Source organism: Erithacus rubecula (genome assembly GCF_903797595.1).
Source record: "Erithacus rubecula genome assembly, chromosome: 6".
Lineage (NCBI taxonomy): Eukaryota > Metazoa > Chordata > Aves > Passeriformes > Muscicapidae > Erithacus > Erithacus rubecula.
Window position 1 is genome coordinate 42,863,100 of NC_136688.1, and position 24,012 is coordinate 42,887,111.

Consider the following 24,012-nt stretch of genomic DNA (forward strand, 5'->3'; position numbering starts at 1 on the left):
TTTTTTGGGTAGACTTTATTGCAAGTGTTATTTTGCAGGCACTATTGCTGAGGAAGCTGATTCATGAACATGGTTTGTTTCACAGTTGCTGACAAAAAACCCCAATATAATCAATAAATAAATAAAACTACAACACCATTAGATAAATTGTTCTCAGTTTTTCAACTCCAACATGTTGAAATCTATTTTCTTTAGGCACTTACATGAATAAAAACTTTGTATATGAGACCATGTGAGACCTCAACTATATTTCTTTACTTACATGACCCTTTTTAATCAATCATTCTCTTTTAAGATCTGCTCAGAGTCAAAATCTAATTGAAAACTTGTGAGATGCAGAAAGGTCACATAGTACAGCAACCTCTGGAAAGAGTTGTCCTCCTCTGAGAAGAAATTAATTTTAAGTCTTCTTATATTAGTTTACTGTATTCATGTTGCCAGGGAGAAAACATAATTATATTCAGAAGTAATCAAATGAATCTGATACTTTTCAAAATATCTTCAAAATTGAGAAGAGAGTCACCATTTCAAACAAGAAAATTATCCAGAGGAGCATACCAATTTTACTCTATTCTAGTCACAGCTCAGTTCTGCAATAAAATATGATGTGTTAAGATGAACTATTCAACTTTCATTAAATTAAGTATTGATAAGAGAGAACAGTTACCAAAAAATCCACAACTCTAGCAGTTTCTAAACAGCCATAGACACTTTAAATTGTGTAAGTATTATAGTAAATTCTTTTCATTCCTTTTCATCTGCTGGACCTTGACTCTAGATAGGACATATACTTTCCAAAATCAATGGCATGACATAGGCTGTGGTGGTCCAAAGCTGAATATGCCTACTGAATAAGACTTAAATGGATATGTATTACAAAAGACTTGTCAAAAAAGAAGGAAAATTATTTCACCTATATTTTATAGAAGTTGACAATTAGAAAAGGTCTAAACCATCTCTTTAAGCAGCTGACTTCTAGGTTTCCATGGCCTTAATTTTTTTGGTCTGGTGGTCCGTTTTATTTTGCTGACTTTTAAAAGGCTACCTTTAAAAACTTTTGAGGAAAGTTGTTTATGTTTGTTACAAATAAGTCATGAAAATACACAGAAAATCCAAATTAATTTTTCTAATGAAACAATGAGAGTACATGCTCAACTGAACAGTGATTATTTCACAATGTGGTTAAAATAGGAAGTCCAAAATACTTGGTCTTTTTTATATTACCATAATAAGCACAATAAGGTGGTAATCCAAGAGGGATTTAAAAAAAAAAAATCCCCATTTGTGAGTTGAAGCAAATATTTTTCTAGAACTATATTTCCACATCTGTCATCATCAAGATGTCTTTCTTTGAAATAAAATGACAGACAAAGGATGTTTTATTACCTTTAGGTGTTGTTAGGAGTTCACATAAGGAGTCTGCAAGTGGGATAATAAGAAAGTATGGTGCCATTCTCTTCAATACATTAAACCTATTTTCTTATTAATGATTTCTATTTAATCATATTTTGTATAGTTCTTACATCTGACAAGATTGGGAGTCTCAGTTTCTTCTGTTAAAAGTATTTCCTTATCTTCATCTATAGCCTTAATATAGGATCTCCCACCCCAATTAACACCTCTGGGTGTGTCTGCCCCGGTGTGCTGACATGATCCCATTCTGCTCTCCATTCCAAAACACTCTTGTACTGCAAGTCATGCAATTACTGCAATTACTGCAATTACTGAAGTGTTGTAGCAGTGTTGGACACAAGGTAACAAAGCCTTAGAAAGGGGTATCCCTGTTTATACAACACTGAGCTTAAGTCAAAATGCCATTTAGATATGCTGTAAATGCTATCTCACCACACAGGAAGTCTGCCACAGATATCATCAGAGACGACTGCTTAGAAATACAAAAAATGTAACTTGTGAGCAAAGCAGCACTTCATTTGAGATTAGCATAGCAACATTTAATTTAAATCAGGTTTCTACAAGAGGTATTGCACCTTAGTGAGCATGCAATCCAGTGATTCTAGTGTACTGCCAGGCTCAGTAGCTAGTTTCTTTCTGCAGTTCAAATCCTATTGACTCTTAGAAGAGATTGTGATGTAACAAAATTGGTAGTTAGACCGGCAATGTCTGTAACTACCTCTGTATACTATTTTTCCTTTGTACTTGATCTTTATCCACAGGTCACATTTATCTGATAAACCTTATGTATGCTAATTGTTGGTCTGTCAGTGATAGGATACATATCTGAAAACTTGTTATTATCTATACATAGATAATGTCAGAGGAATATTTTTAAACCATTTTCTGTGGGCTCTCTCCATTAAGCTCACAGAAGTGCAATAAGTAAATCCTACACAGAAACTGTTAATAAAGTATTTATGAGAAGAAGGAATGTATTCCTTCTGTGTGAAAGCCAGGGAGGAAGGCCTGATTATGCATCAAAATGAGTTATGGCAAAGTATTTAGGAATAGGCTTGGAAAAGAGCTGTAAACGTCAGATTAAGATCAAGTCACTTAGAATCCTTATGAGGAACACACAGAAATTCAGCAGATATTATTCCAGCCACAACCCCCTGAATTTTGGCCACAGCACATCATGGCTTTATATTGAGGCTGGATTTCATCTTTCCCAATTCTCTTGTAAGTGCAGCTGCATAAGGTGTGAATAACCAGTCTTTAAGTGTTGCTCATTAATTTCACCCCCAAGGAATGTATTTTATAAAGTTGAACACAGTATCAGAAATTATTGCAGTGCAAAATTTGCTTTTATTGCTATGCTAGCCAGTTCTAAGAAGTTATTTCAATTAGTGAGAGCCAGGAAATCATGAATTCATCTCAGTTCTGACAATGACTCCTTGTGTGAATTCTAGTATGTCATTCAAATGCCAGTTTTCCAAAGGGATCTCTTATTTTGGGCACTTTTCATCTTGGGTACCTACTCTCTGAGATTTTCCACAAATACTGGCTTCATTGAAGTTCCTTTAACTTTTGTGTTCATAGAGATCACAATTTCACCCCTATGATTTTTGTTCAAGAAAGCTGGATTCCCAGTCTCTACTGACTTCCTCTGGTCATGAGTTTAGAATGTCTACAACTAGGCCCTAGTCCAGCATTTTATTAACATTTCCATCATGAGGTAAGCAGTTAGAAATAAAAACATCGCTTGTTTTCAGCTACAGTAATGTACACAAACATTAAACCCTGTAGCTGGGAAAGCACCATACTGTTGCAAGCCAATATTATGTTCAAGGCAGGGGTTTGACTCTTTCCTCATGAGAATTCATCCCTCTCCCTAAATATTTGTGGAAACCTTATAGACATTTACTGCAATTAGCAACAATAGCTGAGCTTTCCCATCATGAATCACAATAGAACTGTGGAATATTCTTTTCATTTTATACCCATAATTGAGACCTGAGTTCATGAATCCAGATTAGTTTTCATACACCCCTTGGTGTGTTTAACTGTGTTTAGCTACCTATGATTATACCAGGCTATAAGTTTTAATGCAATGGCACAGGGAAAGGAATACGCAATAGGATTTCTTTTTGTTATGCTTGTATATAGAACTGCAGCTTCAGATCTCTGTCTTCGTATTTCTGAACTTCACGCCCCATCCAGAAAATTTCATGAAAACCCCACTAGAAATTACAATTTAGAATTTATATCCCAGGTGATTTGCTGAATAATTGCAATCTCTGCACACCAAAACACTCATTTCAAGCTTTTAGCTGTTTGGGGATTCTTTCAAACCAAATGCTGAATTATAAGTTTTGAACCTAAAAATTTTTTTTCTAGCATGTGTTTATAAACTATTCACTTGAGAGTTGAAGAAATGGCATCAAATATACACCAATCCAGTACTGGGTTTTAGTTTCTCAGTGTAATATGAACTTTCACAGAAGTGAAAATCCATTTGGTGCCTCCAGCCAGAAATGATCGTGCCTCCCTGCCAGCTGCAAATCATACTGACATAACTCAGAGGTTTTGTTTTTCAGCCTTGAATGAACACAACCTTGGAGAAGGGACAAGGTATACTGAGAGGTTTTGTGTGGTGCTGTGTGGTCTCCTACACTATGTCTGGTTTCATTGCTGACACCAGACCATCCATAGGCAAGGAAGTGTTAGATTCTAGAAATTACTCAGGCATCTAAATTCCACAGCTGAGATTCTTGGACTCTACTCTAAGCACTTTGAAAGGGTGTTTACTCCCTTCCTCAGACTGAGGTAGGTGTTCTCGTGTAAGAATCACTCAAGATAAACATAAGAGTTTAGGTATTTCATTCAATAAAATTTTCAGAATTGCTAAAAATTCAAGCTATTAAGATGAAACCCAAGTAAATAAAGTGAGGCAATTAAGAAGTTACTTACATGGTGTCTTTGAATTGAGAATAAATATCAGGGGAATTATTTCATTATTCTGTTTCTACCGATTGTTCTTCAGATATCCTGATATGGCAAGAACACAACAGCAATCACCAAGACTTGAAATGGCTTTATTTAAATTCACTGGTTTTATTCTTATCTTCTCTCTGCCTAATTTTTCAGTCTACATTTTTCCATGTTTCAGTATGCACTTGTAATGCAACATTTAGTTTCTTTATAAAATTGTGGTTTCTATCCAAATTAAGCAATCAGGAAAAGAAAAGAACAAGTCAACCTCACAGAACATTGTTTTGATTTATGCTGGTCATAAAAATATCAATCATAATTTTAAAGCAATTTCATGAGAATGTCATTATAAACACCTTTTAGGAAAGCTGATTTACAATGATGGAAAAACACATGAAAAGATGATAAAACTGTTGTCTATTTGCTTGAAAACTGATAAAAAGCTTTGGCAGTCTCTCTATAATTTCTTTGATTCACTTTTTTTCTTATAAAGAACACAGAATGAAAACTGCATAAATATAAAAAGATTATGGTAACTTAAACACCCAAGATGCTAGTAGGGCAAGACCATTCACTTCTCTCCCAATACTACTTTCCACACAAATGAAGCAGCCTAAAAGACAATTCTGTATGTTATCAGGTTTGCTTTCCAAAAATCCCATATTGCTTCAGCTTTGTCTCTTTACGGTAAATCCTTCCTTCCTTTGTCAAGTTTTGAAGAATCAGTAAACAGGCTAGAATGTTTTTCTTTTAATCTCTGTAAAAGATACAAATCCCATGAAAAAGACATACAGTGAGTTTCACCTGCATCATCTTACCTAAAATAAGATTTAAAATTAAAAAACCTACTTTATGACTGCATTTCTCTGTGATTGTGTTCTCTGTTGGGATGCAGTTTTAAGGGGAAAAAAAAAAAAGATGCAGAGATGATGATCTCACTTCTGGACTGTTGTCCTGTTAAAGGATAAAAAAATTAAATATCTGCTTCTTGTCTCCTTATAAATCTTTTCAATATCCATGTTTTTCATATTACTTTAAGAAATTGGTGGTATTTGTTAGAATAACACCAACACTAACTGTAGAAAGCAAAAATGGATTGAAAATTTTTCTGAAATCTATTAGGCATTATATTTCTACAATGTTTAGCCTAGTCTCCTGTATGACAATTATGAGGTATTCTAAAGTAACCAGATTATTGCTGAGGTATTTTTTTTACACCATTCAACACCCAACTATGTGTTAAATCCATACAATCCTTTCAATAGGCTTCAAAACTCAATATATTTTAACACTTCAATTTTTTTTCATTTGATTCATAATAATTCTATCTATGGAGCAGTATCACAAACTCAAATAGGCTGGTAGAATCTCCCAGGGCAGATTCAAAATTCATAGGACATAAATGATCCCATAATGATGAGTTGAATGTACAAGGAAATCTGTCAAAATGTATGTGCTTAGGAAACATTATTTTTTAATAAGTGTAATAACTAATGCATGAATATCTGTTGCCTTTGGCACTTGTGGAAGTAGCAATAATAAGTACAGTGTGAAAGAAAAATAAGAAAAAAGCCATACTAAAATAAAGAAGTTATAAAAAACCCCCAAAACATATTTACTCAGTCTATAAATCCACCAAGTGAAACAGTAACTGTGTTTCAAGCTAGATTTTCTCAATAAGCTATTTTTATCAGAAAATAAAAAAGTACATGACTGAAGCTACTGCATTCTTTTTCAGATTCTTCCAGCTCCATTAACCCAAGATATTTTCTTTTTTTCCTAAGTGTTACATTATCAAACTTGGACTAAAATATTTATAGATTTGGTCTGTGACTTAGGTCACAGTCAAACTGAAATGACATTTTACTCATTATTTTGATTTCAAGTAAATTAGAGTAAATAATTATTTATTTTGTTAAAAAATGCCTATACATTTTGAGATAAGGAGCAGATTAGAACATGATAGATGTTTCCATGTATTTTGGCTGCCAGAATAAAAGCAATAAAGTTTTTTTGTTTTAGTGTACTGATCATGAATAATGTAAGATGGCAACAAAATTGTGATGGCAACATTTTGGCTTGAACACATGATGCTGAGAGCATAAAAACATGAAAACAACCAACATACATGGAATATTGGCTTTATAGCCATTGTGTGTAGATACCACTCGTGTCAATGGTAGTATTCATTTTACTGCCAAGGACTCACTTCTAGAGATGCCTTAGTAAGCAAGAAAATGATGGAATCAATAAAGTGATCTAGTGTTACTTACAGTTTTATGAATTAAAATTGGTTTGCTTGTGGAAAAATCATCAGATTTAATCAAAGTAATAATGCCAGAATTTTTTTAATAGGTAGGAAGTACTATTCAACTTACAAGATACAAAAAATTTGCAGGTTTCTTACATATAATTTATGATAATATCGATTGCTTGGGTTTTGCCCACTTCCTTGTATACCTGTAGAGAGATCAAAATTCAAGATTAAGTGGCAAGCATTCGATTTTGTTTGAGACCCACTGGAGCCCCTAATTGGCTGTGAGCAAAAAGCAGCAGCAATTGTCGCATCATTCTCTTGATTTAAAATGAAGTGTGTGTTTTGGTTCTTTTAAAATAGAAAATAATAAGCACTTACAATAGTATCTACATTTAAAACAATCAGCATAACCATTCAAGTTTGAGTATCTGGTGATATACTGCTGATATGATCCCTGACTGTTATGTATCAATAGCTCCTTGGCAAGGTCACTCAGCAAGCACAGAGAATTCAGTGATCTGATCACCATTTTAAAGTTCTGCTCAGAATATTTCATGTGTGAAAGACTGCATGTGTTCTTCCATAAACTTATGGGATTTGCTTATAGTTACCCAATAATGGATGTTATCATCATGGAGGAAATTTGGATAGTGAAATCTCAGCAGAATCTGTGATCTGTATTTTTCCAGCCATATTTTTGCTTCCTTCATACAGCATAGTAGAAGTAGGAACTAATGAACACTGATACCATATGAAGCTTTTTATGCAGGTTTCCAAGATCTAAAACTCTAGATTAGCTCGACAAACTTATTCTAAAATAAAGATTTCTTTTATAAATACCACTAGTCCCAAGCAAGATAGAAATTTGACAAGTCTCCTTCCCAGATATATTGACATTTATCTTATGATAGAGAGCAATTGATGGGTTTCACTTTGTTGCCTGTAGGAGCAGGAAACTAGATCCAGTAATACAAGAAATCTTTTCCAATGCAATGCTTCTTCCAAAAGGAACCTGGGGGTACAGAATTTTCTTTAAAAAATCTATCAAATGTGAAGGTAAAAGAGATATAATAGATCACCTGCTCAGTTTATCTATTAGAATAGTATTGTTCTTTTGTATTCTCCTTTATGTGTGGTTCAGTGTGGTTTTAAATATCTCAAGTGTCAGAGGTTTCATCACCTCTCTTAAAAGTTCAACTTGCAGGAAAATAGGTTTTATGATAGGATGTCTCTCTGGCTACATCCATGGCTTTTATCAGTACAGTAGTCATTGGTGACCCCTGTCTAGCTGGGGAATTAATCAGAATAAAAGCAACCCCTCTGCAAATTAGCAGCTGAGAGACAGAAGAAACTAGTCATACAACAGCAAAGGTCTCAAGAGTGTCATATCTTCAAAAGATTCAAAAGTTCTTTAGGCTTACCTGAGCAAAAAGATTGTACTGATTGTGGGGGACTGAGTGCAATGACCTACCTGATCCTTCTACTCTTCACACATTCGTGCAATGTCAGAATGCTTAACTCCAGCATTTATAATGGTTTGTGTTCTTTGATTGATGCCAATATCGAATGTCTCTCTGTCTGCACAATCCTGAATTTCTGAGCAGCCCTGGATTGTCACCTGTCCTGCTGGTTGATCCATCTCAGTCAGATCCCAGTCTGAAACCATATGCTTATTCACTCACAGGTGTCACTTCATGCCTTTGTTCCCTTCACTCCTATATGGTTTTCCAATCTGCTTTGACTGCTTTCACAGTAAATATTTACAAGTCCCCAAAGACATCACTTGAAAGTTCCAGGTGAGTCTTTTCACTTTCCATGAAACAGCTATCCTGAAGTGTTGTGTCAATGGTGCTCTTTCCATTCTCTTTCAAAACATTAAAACACTCTTCCCACAAGTTTTCCATGTAAAAATGCTGAATTATGATACAATCTGATTATCAAAAATGTCCAAACTACTGTGAAAATAGAGACAGTAAATCTAAAGAGATGGAAACATCCAAATGGAGATGAATACTGCCTTGAACTTTTTAACTGTCTGTAAACATTTTTAAATGAGGTAGAAGAGACCTTGACTATCAAAGCATGGATGCTTTCAAATTATTTTTTAAAACAAATTGTCTAATAATATCAAAGCAAATTTCATATGCCTACCTTTGTTTGCATCACTATTCTATGATTTTATAATAGTAAATCCACTTTCTTTGGAATTAACATAAAATTATATGGCAATCTTATCTACAGTTTTTTAAGTATTTTACACTTCAGTGATCTAGGTCTCTCAACAACTTTTGAGTTATATATAAATATCATGATCACAATTTGAACAGATGGAGAAGCTGAGATGCTGAAAAATCACTTAAATCTGTTCTCCAGACTCAGTTCAGAATAATACTCATAATATGCCTAAATCATGAAGAGGTGTCCTTGGATCATTGCATGTCTCAAGTGAGTGAAGTCCAAAAATGGAAATAGTACATCTATTATGCTTCTGGGGCTTGAGCAATTATTTCCAGGCTTTGCACTGTGTTATGTCCACATCCTTGTTAGGTGTCTGTAATATTTCTCTACACTCTAGCAGTGTAGTTTGGCCCTCAAATAGGCCCTTAAGAGCATATCTTGCATTAAGTTCTACACAAGGGACAGAATGCCACTGTGAAACGAGGTACTTACTTATCCGAGAACTTCTTTTTCACAATAAGACAGTGAAACCAGGTTTTTTCAGTTTTTTATAATCCAATGGATTTGGATATAATTTTATTCTACTGACACCTTTACAATATCAGATTTTTATCATTTTTTCTTATTACTATTATGTCTTTTTTTTACAGAAAATTATACTTTTTAGCATCTTTACTATAGCATTTAGTTATTAAGAGCTAATTGAAGACATGTTAAAAACACCTCAATTTTCAGTGATATAGACAAATAGTCTATCAGTACAAAGATAAATATGCTTCATTCTGCACATTTTCCTGAGCAGTCTTCTTCATAATATCATACGATTGGATATGGGTGTGGAAGTATTGCAGTGATGTCAGTGCAGAATTTTTAAAGTGGTGCTGACGTTGTTTTATAATATTATATTCATTTCATAACAAGAGGATGACAAATGTCAGAAATGTTTTTATGTGGACTTGAAAAAATCAATTTAATAAAGATGAAAGCATACACATGTAAAAGTCATAAAGTTACTAAGAGACTTTATGGAAATATATGGCTCAAATAATATTTAAATTAATTAGAAGGTGAAGGTTATCACAAACAAAGGAAGAGATTCAACTCCTGCCTAAAACAAGTATATAACCCAGAATTCCTGTTTCCAGCTATGCATAAAGTAGATTTCTAAACTTGTGTTACAGTCATGTATATTTATGACAACTTATAGCTTCTTACTGCCATTTCAGATGCCCCTCTTTATGCACCTCCAGAAAATTGGATGGCTGAAAGTTTAGGTAGTGTAGAAAAAATAAATGTAGTCTACAATATATAAGTTTGCCTGCAACTATCATGTTTTTCTATGCTACCTCTTTAAGGTCCTCTAAGGTCTTAAACAAGTGATCTGGGTTTTGCAATGAGAAGAAAAAATACAGTTTTTGAGGTCTAATTCCTTTCTGGAATTGTGAATTGTGTGCAAAAGAAAGAATAATTAAAATCTCTCACAGTAAAGCTGGATAGTTCTCAGTATTCATATTCATTTTAAAAAAATTGAATTTCTGTATGTTTTAATCAGAAAGCAAAAATCAAGGTGCTCTCTCTTAACATCAGAGAAATAAGCATCCATAATGTGCAACTAAACAGGAAAACTCTTAGCTGGGGTTTCTTTTACTGAAGGTGACTTCACACTGATGTACCTTAAACCAGATTAGAAAACACTTTAACAAGTTTATACTCTGATTAACTTTTTTCATTAAATGCAAATGAAAACAAATTGTGTAATGATATTGTCATCCTTATCACTTGAGAAGTAACAGATAACATTTTCATTTAAATTAGAATGTCACCTGGGATCTTGTCTTTTTTGCATTTTCTTCCACTCTTTATATAAACATCTTCATTTTTCTTTTAATAAGACTTGCCCCTCTCCTGCAGCATGCAAACAGGCATTTTCACAGCTGAAAATACTAAATGTTTCTTAGGAATGTTAGAAAAATATTGCAAAGGGCAGAGAATCATCCTCCTTAGTGAAATCTTTGCCAAATCTCATGTCATGCTCATGAGATTTTTATTTCCCTTGCAAATCTTGTTCTTCAGTGCTTTCTAATTATAACTCTTCTTATCTCTATATATATGCATATTGACTTGCTGGATATAGCACAGACCTTAGCTTCAGCATTAAATAGTAATGTATGTCACTGGCTAGTTCTGTAGCCTGTGAAAAATAGACTTTATTTCAAGAGTTTGAGAGAAATTTCTTTTACATACCATGTGAAGTATTTCTTCATTTAAGATAGGAACACTAGAAACTAGTAATCTACCATATATAATTCTGTGTTTTTTTCATATCCAAGAGATATGAAAAAAAAGCAGATGTTTTTTTCTGCAGCCTCACTTTATACTGAGTTGCTGTCTGAAAAATTTATGCCCTATCATTTTCATAACTATCTTGAGATACCTACTTTAGACCTCAGGAGCTATCAGTCCATATAAAAAAAAAAACTTTAAAAAATTACTTGAGACAAGATTGCTTCTACTAGTATTAAGTGGCAAGAGACAAAGGACATCCCAAGTCCTGGACTTCAGTATCCAATATAAAGTTTTTCTGGTGACATCAATTTCCCTGCTTATCCATAGAGTCATACTTACAATCTTCCCCTAACAAATTGCATTATCAAGGTATGTAATCAGAGGCAGGGCTGTATAATCACTCTCACAGAAATAATTTCTAGTTAATACTAACAATAAATGTGTACCTGTTCAAAGGGATAAATAAAGAAGTAAATCCAAACAAGACAAAACTAACAAACAAACACCCCCCCCCCCAAGAAAAAAAAAAAACCCACCACCAAAAAACAACCTTAAAAATAAAAAAACCCAAAAAAACCAACAACCAAAAAATGAACAAACAAACAAAAACAAACAAACAAAAAAAACTAAATCCAGGAATCTCATGTGACTGACTCTTTAAGCTTAGTAGTTTGGTGATAATGACTTTTTCTACAAAAAAAAAGTCTCAATATAGAGACATATAGATAGATTGCCCTATGAAAACTCAAATGCTCATACAGGAAAACAAATAGCTTGAGAATACCAAGCTTATAAAAAAATATACAAAGAAAGGAGTAGATGGTAAAGGGGTGAGGATTTCAGCTTAAATGCTGACCCCTGTAAAGGTTAGTAACCAGATGCCATTATCCATTCAAAGAGAGAGAGAGTGGGGAGAGGAGAAGGAGACAGAGAGAATAAATGGCATGAAGCTGTAAGGGAAGGCATCTCATACTGCTAGGGGACCCAGCCAAGTAGTGATCAATTGCAGTGACATAAACCACAAAGTGGGCATTTGAGCCAAACCTCCCTTAAACTGAAACCAGAAAATCTTATGTTTTACTGTAAGTAAAAACAGCTATTGGGTGGGATACTGTTTTCATAAATTTTACCTTGATTGTACACTCAAGAAATCTGCTCACCTATCACACTCTTTCCTGATCTGAGATATGAAACAACTGATGGTATAGCTGGCTTTGAAAGTCACTCGGTCACAAATGGCTGAAGAGAAGAATGCTTTGTGGCAGGACTATGCTCTTGGTTTGTTCCTGTGCACCTCTAAGATTTGGTATTAGCAACTGACAGATCTACATAAGCCTCTAAGGTGTAGAGCTGGAAATGAAGGTGTTTTGAACTAGTTTGATAAGAGTTTTAGTTGAGATTGATCTGCAGAAAGACAGGTGGTTTGAGATTGTCAGGGCAGCAGACTCCAGCACCTGGATTGAGTTCAGAGCCAGGTCAGCAGTGGGAAGGTGCCTCTGTCTGCACAGCCTGGCTCTGCTCAGCAGCCTTGAGCAACATCTGCCAGCCCTGCCAGTGCTGACTCCCTGCACACATCCCTGCTTGAAGCTTTGGTTTTCATGTTTTCCAGATTGTGTACTGCATTTGTGTATAACTCTGAACTTCATGCAGAGTGTTAGCAAGTTGTCTTCACAGCTTAGTTAGACAAAACAATCCTTTTCCAGCCCAAGAACCAAGGACATCATTGCAGCTTCAGGGCCAAAAAGTGTAAACAACAGTGAATTGAGGAGAGCGATCTGTGAGGATGGCACTTCATAACCTGAAAATGTAACTGGACAATTAACTCCAGTATGTAAATAGAACAGAACTTAAAGAAGTGTGAAAACTCAAGATCAGTCATCCAAGTTGGGTCTATCTCAGGTCCATTTTGGGTGAAGCCACGGCCAGGCTCTTGTACTGCCCAAGGTTTGTCCTTTAAAGGCCTTTTCATAAATTCCTACTTTATTCCTTTAACAGTCTAACCTCTGTTTCAGGTATCCTCTGGTTACAAAGGAAGTTTAGCCCTGGTGTCCAACAAACTGGCATAAGAGGCACAAAAGCTTCTATCTGGCTAAAACAGTGGACATGGCACTGTAGTCACAAAATCGTCTCTAGAAATCTTCTATGTGTGACATGATTCTGCGTTACCTTGCTAAGCACTGTAGCTAAAACTCCAACAATGAATTGGGGAACCCAAGGAATTTACAACACTGCCTCAGGAGCTTGGTCTAGCACACACATAGATGTCACCAATAATATAGGAACCTGAAAGGAACTCACAAATATATATATAAAAGACAATTTCCGCAAAAATATATGAACATTTCTGAAGAGCAGAATTTTAAAGTACAAACTCTTGGAGGTCAGGATTTTAAGTGTCGTGAAATTAAAATCATAGTCAAAGATCTCATCCTGCCTTTCACAGAAAAGAGATAAAAAAAACATTATTACACCTGGTTTTGGACTAAGTATATGGTGAGCTCTTGGTTCTAAATTATATGTTAAAGAAAATCAGAAGTATCTGGCAATTGGAAGTTATAAATAATTTTAAATATTTACAAAAAACTAAAGCAAGGATAAAAATAAAAATATATATGTAATGAAGTATTCTTCCTTGGTCTGGATATTTTTGTTTGGTTTTGTTTAGTAGCTTGGATTTAACTTCCAGTTATATTAAAAAAGACAAAAATATGTTTCTGGAAACTTTTAGGACTATTGAACTCTCAATGTTCATAGTGCAGTAAACTGTGTTATTTAGAAAAAAACTTCCTGTAATTGCCATACATTAAGAAAATAATGCAAGGTTTAATGGTGTACTAACAATAAAATTTATTGCAAAGTACTAGTGGATTTCTCTCAGGTTACTGGGAATTTAAACAAGATGCAGTAGCTACCAGGGAAAATGCAGCTTTTTAAACTGCAACTGAACTGCAGTCCATGTTAAGACAAACTACAGTGCCAAGGTATTTCTCCCTATGAATGGATCATACCTTTTATCAGGAAAGGAATATGGACGGTGTAAGATGCTGTGTGGACTGTGTAGTACCAATAAATCAAGGACATGATTTATGTATCTTTTTTTTGCTAGCAATACTGTCACAAAAAAGCTGAACTGCATGTGAGAAACCAGACTCATAAAAGCAGATGGCTGAGCGTCCATAGTTAAGGCTGTTTAACAGAAAATAAAGTCACACTGGGTAAACTGATCCTATTCTTCCCTAAAAGATTTTTTTGATTTGTCAGGGTGGTGCACAGTTTTATGTCCATTGGGTTTTTCTCTGGTGGATACAGAAATAGCTGTCATTAAAGCTGATTTTACATTTGTATTAATTAGTGTGTGTTTCCTTTTATTCTGTTGTCACTGTATCAAGTTATTATAACATAATCTCTAGAGATCATGGTAGTTTTAAAATTCCAATAACTTTATCAAATGAACAGTTTTATTAGGTGGATAAATACACATCATTTAATCAGTAGAATTGAGTCCATGTAAATTCATTATTAAATGTGGCTGCAATTCAGTATGTATCACCAATCTCCTTAGTTAATCAAGGCAAACCCAACATTTTAGACTGCACTTTATAGAGATTTCAGACTTTCAGTCTCTTTCAAAAGAAGATGATTAATATGATTTTCTAATCAGTTTTCTAATTCAGAGTATGAAAATTGCACTTTATGCTGCCTGAACAGTGAACATCAGAAGAAGTTACTTAGAAATGAGAGAACTAAAACATTTAAAACAAAGAAAACAAAACCCCACCCAGTAGGCTAAAAATTTGATTAATTAGAGTGGCTTGTTTTGTATTCCATATGTCAAAAAAGAAAAATGAATGTGTATACTAGAGCCATTTACTGTGCTCTTGTTCACCAATCAAAGTGTCTTAAATAAAATAAATTCCATACATTAAGGTATTTAGGCAAGGAATTTGAAATGTAACAGATGAAAAATTTTTGGGCCAGTGCTCTGTGTTCCAAAACTTTGTGAGAAACTTTTTAAAATTAATTTTTTCCTATGGATCTTTCTAATAATTTTATTAGCTTAAAACTCAGCCAACACAAACTTGTTGATAGTAATATCTAATGGGTAAGTCAGAAACTGCTTAACTGAAAATATAATTTAATTTCATTCCTAATATAACATACTGAAAATTAAGTTCAAAACATTAATAAGTTGGAATGATCCTCCTGTGTTTCTTAAGGTACACTAATCCATGTAAGTTTTGGGTTTATACAGAAACAGTGTGAGCAGAAGACCTCTAACATTCACACAACAAAACATCTTTATAGAAGGAAACTAATATAAGTAAGACATGTCAAAGTTGGGACAGGAAGCTCTTAGATTATGAGTTAGATTTGTCATCAATACTAATATTTACATATTTTATGTGATGTTATCAATATCACATTTTAATAACAATAATTAAATTAGCCTTTTTCTTCAAATATCCCACTAGGATATTGTTAGCAAATAAAAAAGCTAACTATGATCTCTTTTTGTTACTAAGCACTGGATTTCAAAATAAAACTTCATTTTTGCTTTCAAACCTCTGAAATAGATGAATATTGACAGCATGTTTGGAAATTAAAGCATTTAAAGTACATAAAAGCAAATCTCTTTAGCAAATTTCTTGACTTGTTTACTTGAACCAAAATTACTCAAAGAAAATTTCTGATTTTACCATCTCTGGCTATATGACTGATATTCCTCATATTCTAATAGCAATTGCAATTCAAAGAACAAAATGAACTGGAGACTTCCAGACAGAATAAAGTACTTATTTGAGGTTCTAAACTCAAGGGCCATAATTATGTTTAGACATTAGGTAGGACCAGCAGAGTCTTTCCATACAATGCTAATTAGAAGGTATAAAGTAACAAAACTCATCAATTAATAAAGTTGACCGTTCTGCTGGCTGAACAAATGACAAAGAAGCAGCCCCAAATTCTGGATTGGAAATATTAAGTATTTTTGAGGATGTCCATTCAAAGAGTGCAAATCTTAACCAGAAGGAGTGGAGATGCCTTGTACTCTGCCCCTTTGAATGTTATTTGAAAATCAAATACCTTGTGTTGATTAGAAAAACATCACACACATGATAACAGGTAGGCAATTTGGATCATCTTTCCAAAAATCACATTATTAGGCTACTGGAAATGTCCCAGTTCTAGAGTGGGTGTGAGCAGCTGCTTTGTAATCTCAAAATGTCCTTAATCCTTACTGAAGTTTTGGTTCTGTTGCCTTAATCTGATTATGTATTTTTGCTCCAAATATCAAATGTTAAACAAAGGAGAAAACCCATTTTTGATTAAACAATACTAAAAAGAACAGGAAAGTATTTTATGGCTCATTCATTAGCAGGATAAATCTATGGAGGACTGCCCACTCACCAAACCATACTTAACAGCTGTGAAATCTTTTGCAATTTACTAAATCTGAGAATTAGTTAAACAGAAATGCAACAGAAGATAATGCATCACAATTTAATTTACTCTGACAAGTAAAGCTTACTTTTAATAATTTCTTAAACCTTCCAATGAGCCACTAGCTACTGTGAAACATACATTAGAAGAGCAAGAATAAAGTAGAAGTTTCAATATTTTTCCATTGCTTATTCTAAAGCTGGGTTGTGCCTTTCACTCTGGGGCTGCTTTCTTCGTGACATAAAGGAGTCCATTAAGAATATTTGTATTGAATATTATATTATTTTTTTCCAAAGTTAGTAAATAACTCTTCATAGAAGAGAAGGTAAGACATATTTGTTGTGTTCATGGATGAAAATATTTTTTATAATCTCAATAGTTAAGGGACCCACAATAACAAGTAGAGTTGATCAAAAATAACTTTCATCTCTGTTTCCTTTGGATCCAAATTTTTGCTGGTCTCATAGTAGAAACTCCTAACCATTTTAAAGATATCATTTTTAGTGATATATGAAATTATGGGGGTTTTACTGTAAGGTAAAGGCACCACTCAGATGAAGCTGTATAAGAGCTGGCAGAATAGGGAACTAAATTATGGTTTTATTTCCTCCTTGAAGCCTGGAATTTGTTTAATAAGATTTTCCATAAAAATGTTTACTGTGTACATAAAGATAAAAACTTTAAAACCCTTAAGTTTTGCTTTTCTTTGCACATAAAAATACGACAGGAAGAGATGAAGCTTTATTCCAAGTAATGTTGTTAGATGCTTTCTTATTCAGCTCATCTGTGCTATTATGTCACTGAGCATTATATCTATTGCTACTAGTGCTCTGCACTAGAATAACTGTATTGGTGAAATTAAATTGGAAACAAATTCTTGTTATCAGCGACTTTTAGATTTATGAAATGTCAAAAGAAAGGTTTGGAGAATTTTACTCTCCACCAATGAGCAAAATACACAGGACATTCTAGGGGGAAAAATTAAAACATTTATCAAAAGAAATAGATTTGCATGTTAAATCTGTAAAAAGGCTGTAGTTAAATGTCAGTGAGGAATATGGGTTTCATTAAACCCATACAAGAATATTCTAGTAGCAGATGCCACTTACAACACCTATGAATGACAGAGTAAGGTTTATTTTAATTATCTACTGCTTTCTCATGCTTTCCTGTATTTTAGTACTATCTGGGAAAAATTATGTAAGGATAGGATGATATTTTTGCACAATGTAATCCTATGACTTATAAAAACCTTTTCCTTTCGTGTTCCTTTAAAAAAATGCAAGTTCTTTATAATTCTTTGCTAACACCAATGTAGTGAATTCATAATGAATAGATGCTTATAGGGGAGATCAATTTTGTGGGTGTTTGTTTTGTTTGTTTGGGATTTTGAAGTTGGGGTTTTTGCTTCTGTTTGTTGGGTTGTTTTTTTTTTCCCCAGAAAATATGAATACAGTATTTTCTTATCAGATATGCACTTACATTTTTGGGGCAGTGATTATGATTTCATACACAAATTACACATTTAAACATTTAACTGATTAATGTCATTGTAAAATTAGTTATAAGAGTGCACTTTCCAATACTGATTTGCTCCCAAATACTATGTGTTGGAACATTTGTAGCCACTGATCTCAAAAAAAAAAAAAAAAAGATAAATAAACAAACAACAAACCACTTATAGTCTCCAATTTGCAGATTGCAAAACTGACACAAAATGGTTTATGTGAGCACACAGAGCAGATTTACACATAATTACCTGTAATTTTTTGGTGGCTAGCATCCCTAAGCACAAAATTTAAGAGAAGATCAGAGTTCAAGAAGCATTCAGTATTGTGCAGTAGCCCCTTTATATTTTAAAGATGCCAGTCATCTAAGTTCACATCTCTGATGTAGATGTGAAGGTGTTCACAAATAATGACAGGTTAAATTACTATCTTAATAAAGAGAAAAAAAAATATTCTCCAGCTTTTACCTGGACCAAAATAGATTTATCTAGAATGAAATGTGACACACAAAAAAAGAGTAGGAATTCAATCTAAAATGAATGTCTGTTTTCACTCAGTCTCCTGCTTTCACATGGAGCACAGATACATCATCTGCAGATGAATTCATGTGGTGATAAAACCACATTTGTAGTCCAAATCTCAGTGATAATGTGCAATAAGTAGGAATTTGAAGTGAGAATAAGTCTCAATAATCTTTCCTATGAAAGATCCTGTTTAAGATGCTGTTTAAAATGCTCAGTTACATTTTTCCAGAATAGGACTGAAGAAAAAACTGTGGTTGGTACAAGCAATATTCCCCTACAAAACTTCTGACTATTACACAAAGTTAAAAAATAAAAAAAAAAAAATACAAATCCCACACAAATCAACTCTGATTCTTTAATGCTGTCATAAAACAAGCTGTTAAATCACACAAACATTCCCTTAGAAAGCTATCAAAGAAGTCCCTCTGATCAGTTTGCTACATGAAATGAAAGGGAGGAAAAAAAAGCAGAAATCTTTAAAAATTTGACCCATTTTACAGCTGAGTTCACAGCACAAGTCAGCTAGAGAGGAAATGAGTTTTCACATGGTTCCAGTTTTATGTGAAAAGATAGATAAGTTGCTGATTGCATCAGTAGTTGTGTTTGTCATTTAATCAAATGAGAAATTAGAAGCTAAACTTGGTAATTCAGCTGCTGCTGAATATATTATCTCTTCTTGATATAATCACAGAGAATTTCACTTCAAATTAACTCTTGCAATCCAATTAATGCATTTTATAACCCTGAACAAACATTTTCTTCTCAGATAGGCACATTTCTGTCCCATTTTTCATTTGAGCAATCTTTGCATGAAAAGAGGCATCTTGTGTTTTAGAGGTCACCTGCTCCTGCTGTTTTTTCTGCCCCTGAAGTCATAATCTTCTGCCTGTGACATCACAATTAGTTTCCACAGAGCTGATTATAGCCACAATCCAAGGATTATGACTTCAGGTGAGGGAGAAGCAGCAGGAACAGATGAGCTCCTGAGGAAAATGTTCCCTGTTCATGACTGTATCCTTAGAAACAAAGTGTAGAAAGTAAAAGTTGTGCTCAATTTAAAGCAAAACACTTAATGTGGGATGGCAATATCTGTTAGAAATTGCCTTTTGGTCATACACATGCAATTATTTTCCAGATAAATGCTGAAAAGCAAGACATGGAAAATATTCAATAGATAATACCAAGGTTCCCAAAACTACATTTATCTTAGACTTACAAGCCCCAGATTGTCTCATTATGTATTACCCATAGCAAACAGCAGATAAGCAGTGCACTTCACAATACAAGTAAAGATATTGCACTTAAGCATTTGTAATCTGAGTTGAATGAGAACAAGCAGAACTGTAAACAGGACTAGAGTACAAGATGCCAGTGCAGAAAAAAAACAAATTAAATAATTATATAACATTGTGGGAGGTTAATGTATACATCTTGAAACTAACAAATGCACATTTTAGCATGAGTTATTATCTGCTTTTTAAAGCTGTTAAAGTTTGCTGTGTTACAATGCACTTTAAAACCTGAAAAAAGCCTTCATTTTGACTCTGCTGAATTACAGTATCTGTGTTCAAAAGCTTTCCAGGTATTAATATTTCATAAATTATAATTAATCTTTTTAAGTCTTACCTTGATGAAAGAAGTCAAGCAGCTAAGATTAGGTCCTTGGTCTTTAAAGTTTCCACTTGCCCAGAGGATATTCCACTGGGCTCCATACTCAGCCCCCTATTGATTTTAATTTATATAAATGATCTGTTGCCTCTCTCACACTACCATAGGGGTGCCATGCACATTGGCAAATTAGAGACACGCTGGTGGTAATGAATTACTAGGCAGACACTTTCCACATGGGCTGCTGCTAACACTGATTTAATTATTTCTTCAAGAAGTTAAAATTCAGGCTTAACTTCAAGTCTTGACCAGGCTGTGGCTGGATGGCTAAGGGAAGTAATACCTATCAGGGCTTATCTGACTATGAATCATATTTAAAGGGAGAAGAAAAGAAGCAGACTAGTAACTAGTATGACTAATAATAATGAAGTACCTAATCTAAGTGGAACTAGTTCAGAAAATGTGAAAAAGGCCTGAAGTCAGTGCTAAGGTGCACTAGGTTGAAACAAGAAGAAACTAATTACACCTTTTTGGCTACTTCTGACATTCAGAAATATGGCATTTTAATTTCTCCCTGATTACCTCTGGGAAGGAGGCCTGTACATTTAAATCTTCCTTGTGTCTCTAAAAATATAGGTGGCATGTAAAGTTTATTGAGGTTCTCATCAAACTAATGAAATTTAACTTGGTCGAGCTGTCTTCCTTCTCAGTGGATCTGACAGCTAGATCTGCAAGAGCAGAGCAGGAGCTCTGTGTGAGGAGCTGGGAACTGGATTCTTTCTCTCAGTTATCTCTCTGCACTCATAGTCAGGAGGGAGGGAAGGGCTGCCACCATGTTTGTCTTCCCACTAGAATTGTTTATTTTTTTGTCATTTTTAGTTTCTCTTCAATAGGGGGCCCATGAGCTTTCAGCAACTTTGTAACTAGTGATTATTACTATCATTTCTCTTGCCTGTTGCTATTTTGGTTTTTTGAGTAAATATGGTGTTTTATATCTATCACTCCCTATTGGTGGAAAGGCATTGGTTAAGACTAAAGGGGAGGTAAATCAGTTCAGAGCATCTGTCTCTTAAATTGTTTTTAAACCAAGACATGGATCCAATGCTATTATTTTTATCTGGAGGAGCTAGAAAACTGAAAGTTTAATACTTCAGAATAAGCAGCAAAACTGTGGAGTGCTTTTCCTGAGTCAGAAATTAATAAAATGAGGAATAGTATTCTGTGCTCTGCCAATGCCAAGGGATTTATATTCCAAAGATTTCATTTCACTAATGTCATGTAGGTCTTGAGCAGACATTTCTCACCACTCATCACTTTCAGAGACAGAGAAGCTGCAGTACATCAATGTCTTTACTGACAGCACTGACATATACTGAATGAAGTCCCCCATGTTTATCCTTAAGGATGGCAGTTTTATTTCTCCATTTCTAAGTATTCAGGCTTGTTTGTGGGTTACAAGAGCAATCTGTTTGATTGCATTGAGATGCCTTTAAACCCAGGGACCCAGCATTATAAGAGGGATCCTGGATCACTGAGTGCAGCCTCCCCAGTGTTGATGATATCTACAAAATTCAGCTGACTTCAGATATCATTCAGGCTCCACTATAGGGACAGGTTTTCCTCTCACCACATCAGCTAAGAGATTGGGTTCTTTTGCTTTCCAGATGCTTTTACCCTAGTTTGGACTATTCTTTTAATTTACAGTCTGAATGTTTGTACCAATCATCCCTTTATATCCATTTCTTCCTATGGCAGCATTATTTTTCAGACAGAGATTTTTTTTCTAGCACATATTAAATTGATGTTTTTAAGTGCAATGATTTTTTCACATAAACTTTAATTTTCTGCCCTTCAGTTTTCCAAATAATAAGACAAATTTTCCAGCTTTTAAGTTACCAACATAGGTAATTAAATCTAAAGGTAACTAATTTAAAACTATGTTTTAAATCTGTATATGAAATAAAAAGAGTAACTGTTTTTATTTAGTAGTTCAGCATAGCAGACACATTATAAATCAGCTTCTTTATGAAGTCTCACAGGTGACAGTGCCTCCTGGAAATATGTCCTCTGGTACAAGGGTCACATTGGGTTTTCCCACAATCACTGCACTTCAGTGTCTGTACTCATATTGTGAATAAATAGTCCTTTAAGCAGACGTAATTCCTGGTTGACAAATTTCCAGCTTTGATAGAAATTTATCTTTGAAACAAATCTTTTATCTTCCTTTGTGGCAGATAAATTCTGTACGACACATGCTTCCAAAGCATGATGCTTTATGATACCATGCCTCATAAATGGATTGTTTTGTTGGTTGTTTTGGTTTTTTTTTTGGTTTTTTTTTTTAATTTTCTGTTTTATAACAGCAGTCTGCTGAATATTTTTGACAAGAAGATCCTCTACCTCTACAGGGTTTCTTTAAGTTCTTCTGCTTTTCATCTTTGAGCTCTTTTGTTTTTCTGTGTTTCTTGAACCTTCTCAGACCTATCAGTACTTTCAAATTCTGCTGGGGTGCCCTCACCACCACATCAAGAGTCATGTCTGGCTGATACATTTCAGAGTAAGAGCTTTAGGAGGATAAAAGCCAAAAAATGCAGAAAAGGGTGAAACAAACAAGACAAATGTGCAGTCTTCTAATTAATTTCAGCAAGAAAAATAATTGGACATGCAGTCAAGTAGAGGAACACAGAAAGCATGTATCAGAGAAGGAAAACATGAGACAAAAAGGATATTCTAATATTCTGAAAAGTCAAATATTTTTAAAGAAATTATCTAATAACAAGCAAGAATAATTGCAATATTGGAAAATTTGGAATTATTTTGTCATGTGTTTGAAGAAGTCTTACATTTATGTCAATAAATAATCATAAAATAATATTATCTTTAATATATTTAAACAGAACTAATTTTAAATATTTTTGTGACTGAGATATTGTCCCTTCAAAACAAAATTAACTTGTCTGATGTCAGACAAAAAAACCCCCAAACCCTTATAAGTATTAATTAATTGATCAAATCTCTCAAATAATTAATATACTGTAATAGATTGAAAAATATTATCAAGAGATACTAACCCTAAAATTTAAAAAATAGGGAAAAAAAAATACCCGAAGAGATTTTTAAAAACTCTTGTCAGCTTTCATGAATATGAAAGTTGATCTGATATCAGCCAATCAATCATTCTTTGTGAATTATCCATCCCCCTTTCATTGTGAGGGACAGATCTGCTGGCAGATGAGGAATTATTCCAATCCAGTTTCTCTGTCTGGACTAGAAGGAAGTTTAAACAGACAGCTGTAGTGGATCTTCATGATTCATACATGGGATGTAGGAATCATTAATCACTTAGTAGGGAAAATAAACTATCTATCCTATAAACTCTAGCAAGCATTATAAAGCTGGAGTTTCTAAATAAAATCAAGGACAATTACCTAGCAGCAACACTAGGATTCACAATCCTTGTTTTCATCATGATTTTATCAATATATATTTCTGACATCTAATTAGTTGTAATTAAAATGCTTGAGCTCTGTATCACTCCCCCACCTTGAAACATGAGTAGTTTTGATCCCATTCTCACTACCTTGTTAGTGTTTGCATAAATGCCCTATTCATATCCTTTGTGAGTGCATTTTGTCAAATGCACCATGCTGAAGTAAATGGAGTTCTTTTGCTAGTTTGACAGGGAATTAATCAGAATCTTAGAAGCAAAGTTTAGTTTCACATTTCTTACTTGTGTTTTCTGTTTATTTTCACATAGTTGAAGACCTTAAGAGTGAGTATATCTCTAATCTCACCACTCTTGCCAGTGCTATAGTAAGTCCCATGA